Source organism: Diadema antillarum, unplaced genomic scaffold (assembly GCF_040938485.1).
Source record: "Diadema antillarum isolate AM-2024a unplaced genomic scaffold, OU_Dant_1.0 seq00000378_RagTag, whole genome shotgun sequence".
Classification (NCBI taxonomy): Eukaryota; Metazoa; Echinodermata; class Echinoidea; order Diadematoida; family Diadematidae; genus Diadema; species Diadema antillarum.
In genome coordinates this window covers 227,851-240,087 of record NW_027271377.1, presented here as the reverse complement: position 1 = coordinate 240,087, position 12,237 = coordinate 227,851, and the positions used below count along the sequence as shown (strand labels likewise).

The 12,237-nt window shown below is 39.7% G+C and overlaps 1 protein-coding gene across 2 annotated transcripts in view; it reads right to left on the bottom strand.

The window, feature by feature from the left end:
• LOC139731554 (probable JmjC domain-containing histone demethylation protein 2C) overlaps nucleotides 1-12,237 on the bottom strand; it is a 177,068-nt gene that overhangs the window by 52,482 nt on the left and 112,349 nt on the right. The gene's annotated exons all lie outside the window — the stretch shown is intronic.

Sequence of the window (12,237 nt, the reverse complement as noted above, 5' to 3'; positions counted from 1 at the left end):
CTAATATTGCTGCATTCACTCAATCCATAGGGCATATATATATTTGGTTTTTCATTCTCCTTTAAATCTATAGGGTGATTGGTAACAAACAGCAGTAAGGTATGAGATTAGAATACAAAATATGTTCTACCTCAATTTTGCCCTGATAGGACACAAATAAGGGTGGGGTAGGGTGGTGGGTTCCTTGGCAGTCACAAGTCCCAACACTGTCTTTCACCTTTCTCTGACCTCTATAGTCGAGATGCTTTGTGACTGCAAGTTATTCTTTATCATACATTAAAGAAACAAAGCAAATGAGAAATAATAAGCCAGTTTGGAGTTAGCTCATGTGCACATGGGTACAAATGAGCTCTCTCTTTTTTCTTTTTTTTTCTCAGCTGGTTAGATGCTTCACTCATTTACAAAGTGACAAAATGTGTAAGCTTCTCCGATTAACCAGTTTATGGAATTCATTCAGTCATTATGTAAACAAAGGATGAACTTGCGTAGATAAGGTGACAAGAATGGTGCATCAATTCAACACTTGGGGAAAACATACATTTCATTGTTTTTAACAATCTTTTTTTTTTTTCTATTGATATTGCCAAATGCATACTACTTTTGTTGTTAGGTGGATGTGCTGGCAAACATCATCTATCAGAATTACATGAATGATCATTACATCACTGATGCTTACTTACTCTCTGTGAATTTAAAAACCAATATGCCCTGTTGGTACAACTGACCTTTTCCTGCACAGTGGAACCCGAAACTGGCATTATTGCATTCTGCAAATGTTTAGAAGAGGATTTAAACCACTGTATAAGCAGTTATTTTCACACACCGATATTTTTGTGAATGATGTTAGACATTTTCGTGAGATGTTTTCACGAATTGACTTTGAGGCCATTATTGTAAATGGGCTATTACCCTAGCGTATGGTGACATTTTTGTGTGTTGTTAAATTAGCGGTCCTACTGTGATTTGCGAAATTTGTGAACATTAAACCCTCCCGAAATTAACAGCTTAGACAGCAGCAGGTCTGTGAGATTCTTGCATGGTGCATAGAAGGTAAATATGTGGTCGCACCAGGAGGACAAAACGATGTGCAATAAAGAATGTCCCTCTCCCGTGTCCCTTTCTCTCTCCACCCCCAAACCATTCAGCTCTACTCTGCCAAAAGGAAGCAAGTGTCATTTCATACGAGTATAAATGAGCAAAATGTAACTTGTCACTTCCATCCACACTGGTGAAATATTACAACATCTTGACTTTCTGTGGAACAAGTGTTTCTGCTCAATACTTGGCATTCATCTACAGCATGCCAGATCCAATCTAGAAAAAAAAAATGCACGGACTAGGATTTGGACATTCGTCACTAGCTTCCTTTTGCCAAAATAGGAAGCATCACGTTCAACCCCCCCCCCCCTCCCACCTTGGCTTTGGCAATGAAGGCAGCAAAGAGAGGAAGGGGGGGGGGGGTAAGGCTTAAGAAGCCCTGATGGGGTAGAGAAGTCAAAAGTTTGACTCTCATCATCATGATTCACAGCATCTGTTGACATATCATTACCAAGATTTGCAGAGGGATCCAGGCGCACCAGCTCTTGCCAGCTTTTTTCTTCACCTCTTCCCCCTAGCTTTTTCTCCTCTTCTCTTTCTCTTCTCTCTCCTCTCTTTTGTCAACACCCTGGCAAATAACAGGCTAGCAGCTGCTAATGATTAATGCACGACTCTTGAGAGATTTGTAAATAGCGCCCATATCAAGATATTGCCAACTTGTCAGTGTTTTAAAGAAAGGGTGAAAAGAAAAAAAAAACATAACATGTTGAGCTGAGCAGCATGCCAGCCACTGCTGAAATGATATCACATTGACCTGCCAGCAAATAACCAGCATTGTTTCTGCTCAGCCACGTAAAAATGACAAAGATAACAAACTTGTTTTATCGCAGGCACATAAGCACTATGCCAACTTGGCAGGGTGGGTAAACAAGCTGTATTCAAAGATTGCCAGCCCGTTTCAAACTATGCAGATCTGCATACAGCAGACTGGAACAAAGGCTAGTGGGTCAAAAGAGCAAATCAGAAACTTGATAACCAACCACTTCAGTACAGGGGGAAATAGGGTCAATATCCAAAGATATTTCTTTCCTTTTACCCCCCCCCCCCCCCCCACCCCCTCTCAGTTTCTTTCTTTTCCCTGCTATCTTCCCAGACAATGCTTACTTCAGAATTCGTTGAGGGGCTGAGGAAGGATATACACATTCTGCTACCACAAGGAAAGTTGCCCCAACCAGCAGGGGTGGTGAGCATGGGGTCACCAGGGGTGACTGTTGATTGTATTACGAGCTGGTGCAGCCAGGCAAAATTTGAACCAAAAGAAGGGGTTAAAAGAGCAACAGACTCTGGCAAGGTTGAAGGAGGATACAATATCAGCAAGCAAATAACACTATAATCAACATTCAACTTTAAAGGGAGGCATGTTAGAGTGTCATCCCCGTTTATTTCAACAAGTTCGATTTGACAACTTTAGGAATATTTCCCTAACTTGGTGAGGGTAGGGGAGATTTCACACAAAAATAAATACCTAAACAAAATTGATTTGTTTTTGTTTTTTCGGTCAGTCATTTCATGCACACACACACACACACAGACGAACAAACACAGGCATAAGCACACAGACAACTTGCCATATACTAGTACCATGGACCTATTCTGCAATATCTAGGCCTACTACTACTATAGGACACATTTTTCTACTGACTTTACTAAAATGTCTCTAACAACTGGCTGGCATACCATATGAAAGTATTCAGGTGTGATTGTCATGCTTCTATGGTGCCAAGACAGCTGATTGTTGCTTTGTTGTTGTTATTGTCAGTCCCCCCCCCCCCAAATTAAAACTAAAGAGGGGGGGGGGGGGGCATGAGGGAAAAGAGGGGAATGGTAGAGTCAATAGGCGTTTTCACATCAGCCCGATAAAAATCCAAGCTCGAGATATTTTTTAATTTCCCAAGTCAGAAAATAGCGCACTATTTCGAAACATCGGGCTGATGTGAAAACGCCTAATGACATTCCAACAAGGCTGCTAACATTCACACATGAACTCAGGGAGGGTCTAAAAGGCTATCAGGGAGAAACTTTTATGTGATACATGCCTATCAATAGATTGTTTGGGGCGTGATAAAATAGTGAACTTTTCTGGGAGAGCATTCCAGTAAAATCAGGGAATCTTGGCCACCCTGTGACTGCCCTCACAAGGATCTAAAAGAAAGATTCAAAAATAGCAACAGATAGTGATATTCAAAGATTTCATATCATCATCAGAGACCAGAAAAGCATTAAATTTGCATTCCACCTTTATGTTCAAATTAACTCTAAAAGAATTAAAGCAAAACTACAGAATGGCAGATGTTTCATGAAAAAAAAAAAATCAAACATGAATAAAGTAAGATACTTTTGGGATTTTAAATGCCATGCATTTGCTAAAAACTTACCAGTATTGAGCTAAGATAAAACTCTTACATGTAGATGTACAAACCACAGCGGTAAAATATTGGCATCACTATTACTTCAGCAAATTTGTGAAACTTAATACAAATCAAATGCTGATGAAAATCATATGAACATCAAAGTTCCTAAAAATATCATTTCATAACCAAATATTGATGAAACTTTTACCATTCTGCAAGTTTGACTTTACTTTCTTTTATCACAGTTTATTGATCTATGGAGTGGTATTGCACACTCCAACAAAGCAAACTCAAAATCTATATTAGCATCTTTCTCGCTCTCTGCCAAGTCTATTCGATATGAGGAAGATAATCCTACAACATGCAAAATTAAAATTAAAAGCAATTGACTTCAAACATAGAGACTTTTCAACGATGCAAATGCTTGTGGCTTTGTTTTGTTTCTGCTATTTTTCTTCCACAGGGAATACACATTCGATCCTCTTGAGAATCAACAATCAGGAGGAAATAAAAAAAGAAAACAACACAGCACTCTATCGATACACTGTGAGCGCCAATGGATTATTCTTCTCTCGTTTCACTGCCGACATAAAATGTAGTCGGGCCCTGCGCCTCGTTCATCACGCGCAGGGTTCAACGACACCGTGATGCACATGATGCAGCCCGACTGGCGACTAAATTTCGTCAACAATTTCATGGGGGGGGGGGGGGGAGGTTGGAGTAGGGGAGGGATAGGTAATCACAGAATACAACATTAGAGTGACTGCCTCTTTTGCCTCTTGCAAAAAATATTTGTCACAAGGCATACAGGAGTCATTATGCATCCTGAAGAGAGCGTAAGCCTGAAGAGCAATATATTACAGACAGGAGGAATACTTGTGAAGCCAATATGACTGTCTGCTCATCTGCACAATTTTGCGCATTATTTGGTTTGCAGCAGCATCGATTATTAGGAGGAGCAATTTATGTCACTGACTCCTCTGGTGCTTGGCAGCATGAACCGTCCCAGTTTTGCTATGAGTTAAATGATGTGTGTGTGTCGTAAGATAACAGTTTCAACATCGCAGTTCAGAATTAGTGTGCTAATCTGCACATAAGAACTTTTCTGTTCACTATGTGTAACTTGCCTTATCATTTTGATTGTACTTTGTATTGTGATTCAGGCATTAAAAAATATTACAGACAAGTGCTTGGGCACGTAATCCACTCTGGCAGACGAAGGCGAGGTGGGAACAAACACAACTCACATTGCATCTTATCTCACAACATACTTCTATAAACTGTAGCAAACATGAGATAAGCTGGAACCATTCAATGAGTGTATGCAATGTGGGTAACATTGCTTCTCATTGTCTGTTGAAGATGCGCAAACAATACATGATGATCTGTTACAGGGTCCAAAGTTAATGCTATCCAGCTCTCTCTCAGTAAAAACAAAAGTGCGCAAATCAAACCTGCCATGTGTAGGCCACTTTTGTTTTGAGAGGGCATGTTTTCAAATTCTGGTGCGTCTAAATATTGATGTTGCAGATAATTGATGGAATGGAAAAGAGATAAAAAAATGCTTATTCTATTTGTTTGTGTGCCTATAATCTCATTTTCTCTTGGAGGCATATTGTCCAAAATTCCAAGAAAAACACTCAATCGTTTGAAATGCCCATGGAAAATGCTTCCACACTGAATGCCACTACAATGTTGGATTTCACATACTCTCACCTTTACCCATACATCATTTTCAACAACCAAATACTGGGATCACATTTGAAAACCTTCGCAGCTTAAGTTAATTATCTGTTATGACATTAAAACACTACGCATTCATATCGTAAAAGGGATACACCGGAAGAAAAGAGTTAGTGTGTTATTACTTTTGAAAAGTACAAAGCAGGCGGCCTAGTTATTTTCATTTAAAAATGCTTTTTGAACTGTATGTAGTTTGACACCCTGTTGTTCTGCTAGAGAAGATGTGTTATCATTAGCATTCATATTGCTATCATTACTATCATCACTATCACTATTATTATCATTATCATTATTATTATGATTATTGGTAATAACAGGAGTAGAAGAAGAAGAAGAAGTAGTAGTAGTAGTAGTAGTAGTAGTAGTAGTAGTAGTAGTAGTAATAGTAGTAACAGTAGTAGTAGTAGTAGTAGCAGCAGCAGCAGCAGCAGTAGTAGCATATCATACACACTGAGCTGCCTGTTATACAGGGATCTACGACCATACCTAACATAGCAATAACTGTTATAATAATCGACCCCCACCCCTACATATACATACCCCTCCCCGTCTTTTGCTCCTTCCCCCCCCCCCCTTTCTCTCTCCCGCTTTCATCTCTGTCATATGAAAATGGGCTTGGGGCCAAGAAGGAGACAGGGATAAGTAATAAGTGCAGGAATGGGAACTTTCGCCACAAAGAGGGTGCTTATAACCTCTTCCTGTGTCAAAAGGTCAAGCCTGACTCATAATTGTGTGCCTGCCCCTGGTTCTTGTGGGAACAACAGGCCCATCCTGAATGAGCCATTATGAGCTGCACAAAATAGCAACTCTTGGGTCAGGCCCTGGAAATACTGAGCATGACCGGCACGCAGTCTGTAGGTTGCCTAAGTATGTTGTATAAGCTTGAGAAAGGGGAATTTCATAGACTTTCATAGACAATATCTGTTTTTATATTTGCACGTTTATCATTGTTCTTTTTCTTGGGGGGGGGGAGGGGGCAGGAGGAGGGGGGTTAACAGAAATCAGGTCATCACTACAAATGGTAGTACAAAGAAAAGGAAGTTCTAATAGAGGGTGTCTTTTGGTGTGTGTGTGTGTGTGTGTGTGTGTGTGTGTGTGTGTGTGTGTGTGTGTGTGTGTGTGTGTTTATCTACTAGTATTGATAAACCCATTGAGGAGAACTGATATTGCTATAACTTGCACTTTCAATGAGACCAGCCCTAGAGACTAATTGTCAAAGGGTTACCAGTAATATATATTATGTGTGTGTGTGTGTGTGTTTGTGGGTATGGAGGTAGGGGAAATATTCTGATATAAAAGGGCTTCAGCAAATGAGCAGTTTACGGATCAGGCGAAAGAGGTGATGGAGTTGGAGAGCCAATAGACCTGAATGCCTGTCTTTACAAACAAAAATTCATTGTACACTGACTGAGGCCACATGAGTTTCACAAGTAAAAGAATAGGTTACATGCTACCTTTTATCACCAGATGGCAAAGTAAATAGGCCTATAGAAATGGAAATCAGTGAAAGATATTGAAGACTAATCAACTGTAATATGCTCAGCAGAACAAGCAGGTGTTGAAAGTGGGGTACCATCCCCCCAACCCCCCTCATAAGCACACAACTATACACAAACTATGCACAAAAAACATAATCAAACAAGTAGGCCTAAACAAAGAAACAGACAGACAAACAAACAATAAAAAAGAATGACACAGATTCTCTGATGTGTCTCCACTATCAAACCTAGAACTAAGCGGAAGGAAGCTGATCCTAGAGAAGATGGGATTGTTGAAGGGGGTGTGTTTGTCTCTGGGTGGTATTACTGGTAAGAAAGTATTATTCCTCGTTCTTGATATTCGGCTGCCACCCGCCCCTGGCTCTTACTGGGCTACTCCAAACAAAGAAGGTCACTCAGAGAGAGAGGTCAACCCCCCTGGTATAGATTGGCAGAAATCAATACCCACAATTCCAAACTGCTTGAACACTCTGTTAGCGTCAGTACAAGACTACCCGGATCGGTGATTGTATAATGTTTTCAAAATAAGAATGACAACAGAAGAATCTCAACGATCAAAAGCAAGCATTATATTACTACTGTGTTTGACAATCAACTTTAATGAAGAAAGCTCTAGTTTCATCTCGTATCAGCAATCCGACAGATCCACACCACGCACAAAACGTGGGAAAAGTTTATATGCTTTTTAAGTCTGAATATTCAGCCTAATTTAGCTAGGTTGGGTTTTTTTTTTCCCCAGACAGCAAGGTGCACCATGGGTCACTGCTTCCTTTTCTTCTCACCTTTTCCATCATTTATCCCAGTATTGGTATTGGTATTTCAACATTGCTCTATCACTCCCTCAGCCGCCCCCCCCCCCCCCCCCCCCGTTTCCTTTAGCACAAATCATCAGTTTCTTTGCATTCACTGCTGCTATGCTCATTATGTGTAGGAAGCACAGACTACAGCAGAATAGGGGGTCAAAAATGTGCCAGGGTTAGGAAAACTTGCCAGGAGCCATATTTGATATTTGCTCGGTAAAAACAACCCTATTCATGGGAGGAAATACCAGGGCATACACACTACTGCCACTGAAGTACAACCTCACAATTCTTCACATTACTACTGCTACTGCTACTACCACTACTACTACTACTACTACAACAAAGAGTTAATGACTGAATCCAACTGGTGGACAAGACAGCCTTTCTTAAAACAAAGGCAGTCAAGGATATGCAATTCCAAACTTATTACAGAATAAACTTAATACTGCTAATCATCTCGTCATATGTACTACAGAGCATTACAGAGGTGGACAACTATGACTGATACTAAAAGAACGGCACATATTGATCCCACATGATATTTTGAGTTTTGAACACAGACAAAAATTCTTTTCCAGTGCAAAAAGTGTGTAACTATATTTCCCCATGCCATTCAAGTGCCTGTTCCTCTCTTTGCAAACAGTATTCTCTTCCTCAGTCAACACAGAAAGCATTCCCATCAGAACAGGAATGAACAAGCACGACCTGATTTTGTCATGCACCTATAAATATGCAAACTTTCCAGCCCCCCCCCCCCCATCTTAGTAAAGACCAACACACCAGCAAGTATGCTATGATACATTTAATCCCAAATAATGCCACTTTCTCACCATGGTGCTTGTTACTCATCATTCCATACACACCTTTAGATACACAAAAAAAGGAACAACAAAAAATCTGTTTCAGCTAGCAAGCCGCTGGGCAAGAATCTGCAAAACACCACCTCTGATGGTGACTACTCTTTATGCTGGTCCCCCAGAATAACACAAGACTGCTGCTTAACGCAGTGCACAAACATAGCACACATTCGCTCATAATACACCATGAATGCACACTCGGCCTATACTTGGACGAGAAATGTGGTCACCAGTCTTTGCTCCCCTCTACCCCACAGCTCGCAGCTACGTGCAGCAGGAACAAACTTACACCAGGTGCCCTCACCTTCCCAAAGTGAACTCTGCTTTATAGGTCATTAAAAACTAAAGCACTTCGGCATGCATGCAACTATGCAAACAATGGTAATTGACGTGATGTAGTTTTTCTAACTCATCAAAGAGAGGCTGGTACTCTTTATGCTACAAAGTTAAAAGGGCAACACACACACCCTGTCACTCTACACTTCCATTTTTTTTTTTGCATTGTTTTTGTTTCACAAATTCATCTAAAACATCTCCAGAACTTTCATGTTTCACTGCAAGATGTAGTATGCTATGGATCCCAGTATGCATCATTTCAATGATGACATTAAGGAAGGAGTACCAGGTGTAGTATTGAACTGCCAATCACCTTTCACATACAGGCAGAATTCATTACTTTTAATGTGTTTTTTAAATTTTTTCTTTGATAATCATTCCATGAAAGCAGTAAGAAACTGCCTTTAGTGACATAAGTAGAAGATCCCGCATAGGTTTGTAAAACCACCCCCCCCCCCCCCCCCCCAAAAAAAAAAGCATTTGTGAAGATCCTTCATCCGGGGAGCTCTGTTACTTACCAACAAACTTGCTGGCAAGAAATACTACAAGATTTGACATCTACCATCAAATTTAGTGTCTCAAAAAGAAATGGAGTTCATGACACTACTAACTCTATATTGTTTGACTCTGTATGGGGCCTTGACACTGTAGGCAAAAACTAAGAAATCATTTGGCGTTATACGAGATTATCCTCAACTTTGCTGAACTGTGAGGCTACTCTTATTGTCAACAATCATTGGATTGCATGACTGAAATTTAAAGACTAGTGCATGAACAAAACTATTTAAAGTTACATATGATATATCTGGGAGATGAACACTGGATCCACCTTCCCCACGACCTCCCTCCATATCAACAAATACAGTAGTAACCGTACAAGACTAGTCCTGGTACAAGAAGGATTTATAAAAATACTTTTTCACTTAGGGGCCTACTGCACAACATTTTTTTTCCTTTCTTGTTCTTTTCCTCGTTCTTTTTTTTTTTTTTTTTAAACAGTAGATACTGGAGATCAATAATAGGGTAGATCAAACACAACAAACAGAAAAGATACCATGCCCTAAAAAGAGACTTGATACGATCCCAGGTAATATGAACAATGACTTTCTAAATGGGCTTCAAGTACTCTATGCCCCCCCCCCCCATTTTTTTTTTCTCTATTGTGCAGAATCTAAGGCTGCCAGGAAGCAATTCACAATGACAATGAACATTTACAGTTCAGCAAATAAACTTTGTCTGTAAGTCGGTATGCCACCTGCATAACACACCATTTTGGTGCTTATAGTAGTCTACCTCCACAAAACATTAAGTCCTACTTGCTTCAAACAGTGCAGGGTAATATTCTTTTATGATTATAAAAGTCTTTACAGATGAACAATGACTGTAAAATGCTCCCCTGCCCCACTCCCAACATACACAGCTAATAAGTAATCTTCTAAGAACATCTAAACTGCCAATTAATCAGATAGCCGATGATAAAACTGAACACGTTGAATGATACAATGCCCTGTAAATTACACAAAATTATTCATTTCTGTGCAAATAACCTTCATCGATGATATCGCTTCACAGGTCATAACTTTTCAGTCTTTTATCAAGCGCATGAATTTAAGTTCATACCTGAGAACTTGCTGGTAGTTTAGCACTTTGCAGGCTCACTTTTTTTTTCGGGGGGGGGGGGGAATTAAAGGTAACAGCCATTTCATTTCCTTTATACTACGTTGGTATTTATAAATATAATCCTAATTCTACCAATTGATAGGCATATAACCATTGTTGTATACATTTCATTCAGTAACAGCTATTACATAACCATTACTTTGTGCTAAATGTGCCTCTTGAATTTGGCCGTTGGTATTTCTTGCCTTCAAATTACTAAGTTTACACAGTGGTAGCTACTGTGCAATGACTATAGTGACAACTGTCTGTGTAACACTTATCACTCTTTAATACAGCTGTTTTTTTTTTCTTCCAATATTGAACTATCCTAACACAATTGATTTGAAGAGTGAGTTTCTGTATGATCTTGATATCTCATTGCCTTTGTTCATGTCCTGAAATGTGTTCTGCACTTCATCAACTTTTAAGAGCTTATATTGAGTCAAATGAAATTTATTGTAGGCAACCTGATTTTTTTTTTTCTGCAATAAAGGTGGGCTCCAATTGAAAAGTTATCACACATCTTAAAGTTTCTAATGCTTTTTTTTTTAGGTTAAGTGTTTTTCTGTTCAATTCAATGATAAAAAAATAGAAATGAAAAACACTCATTTTTGTTGTCGACAGAGCAACCAAAGAAAAGAGCTGACTTCAATCATGCTACAGGCAGTAGATTGCAAAGGATTTCAGAGAGGGAATGAAAGAAAGTAAAAGAGAGAGTAAATGACCATGGCAGATAGATATAGAAAAAGAACAGAAAAAAAAAGAGAGGACTAAAAGAGAAGAACAGAAAAGAAAGAACAGATAAGAAGTGAACAGAAATGGAGAGAAAAGAAAAAAGAAAGAGGGGATAGGCGAAGAGAAGGGGAAAATGAAAAGGAAAAGAAAAGGAAACAGAGAAGAGGGAGAGAAAATATTACAGAAGAAGAAAGGTGAGAGGAAAGGAGTATGGAAGAGAAGATAGGAGGAAAGAAAAGGAGAGAAGGTAATAATTAGAAGGGTTTGAGCGGAGCGCTTGCATCAATCATTAACTCACTCCACTGACGAAGCCACAAATTAATCAGCAGACAGCTAGACATGGTAACATGGCACCCAGACAAAAACCTGAAGACAGAGTGCTGGCAAGAATGAAATGGGGGGGGGGGGGGGCTGTTGTTGGGGAAAGATTGCATTTGTAACGGATAGATTGTATGGTCACTTAAGTCCTGTCATGCTCACAACCACTTGGTCTGGTACCAAAGGTCAAGTGGTTTTCCCCATTGACTTGTGCCAAAACGCTGACTGGTTTCATAATGTGCGGGTGCCATCCAACACTCCTGATATATCTTCCGCTTGAAATTACTCGGAAGACACTTTTAGGGCGACGACAAAAACTGGAATTGATCTTGGGCAAATCCTGCTTTGGGGGCCGTTCTTGTCATACACACTCACACGCAACCTAATGCGATAGCCTACAAGGGAGAACATTTATCAATGCGATGTTGACAGAGACACAAATAATACCACCAGGGAATGGATGGTAAATATTTAACAAAGGTTGTACAAACAAAGACTTTTGCCATGTCAGCTAGTCCAAAGTTTGATTCTTCTAGCATCCCACTGGAAATGGGAGGGGGAGGGGTGCAAGAGTGTCAGTTGGAATGCTTATTACACGACAAACACATTTCATTTGGTCTTGGAAATGAATCATTTTCGTCACTCCTGTATCAACCTGATGGCGACTTTTTTCCTTTTCTTTTTTTGATAAAGAGGAAGGATTTGGTACAACCCCATTTAAACATCAAACATCCTACAGTGTCTACCACAACTTTGGACTGATAATCAGTCATATCCTGATACAATCTACTCAAAATATACTACAGTGTACTAACAACTGTAACATTTCATTTAAATC